Source organism: Schistocerca serialis, chromosome 4 (genome assembly GCF_023864345.2).
Source record: "Schistocerca serialis cubense isolate TAMUIC-IGC-003099 chromosome 4, iqSchSeri2.2, whole genome shotgun sequence".
Classification (NCBI taxonomy): Eukaryota; Metazoa; Arthropoda; class Insecta; order Orthoptera; family Acrididae; genus Schistocerca; species Schistocerca serialis.
The window spans coordinates 386,566,026-386,566,572 of NC_064641.1; positions in this window are offsets into that span (position 1 = coordinate 386,566,026).

The window sequence follows — 547 nt, forward strand, 5'->3', positions numbered from 1 at the left end:
TCTTCAATAAGACAAGAAATTTTAAGTACCATTTATATTGAAGTAATTAAGGTAAGTAAGAAGGTTTTAGACAAGGTAGATCCTGTGTTGAACAAATATTTAACCTGAAAACACTAATTCGTTACAGAATCTCAAGAGGCCAGAGATTTGCAATAGTATTTGTAGATTTCAAAAAAGCATACGACTCGGTAGATAGAGAAACATTACTGAAAGTATTGGAAGAATTTGGGGTCGATACGAAAACAATTCAAATTATCAAACAGACGCTAACAAACAGTAAGGCCAAAGTTAAATTTATGGGTGAAATTTCAAGGAAGTTCGAAATTAAAACAGGCGTTAGACAAGGTGATGGTTTATCCCCAATCCTCTTCAACTGCGTACTGGAAAAGATATTGAGAATATGGAAAGAAGAACTCAAAGGCACCAAGAATGACATCAGAATTGGAACAAAAAAAGAAAAAATAGAAGTGGACTGTTTAGCTTTTGCAGACGATCTGGCAATAATTACAGAAAACGAAGAAATAGCTCAGAACTACCTGGAGAAACT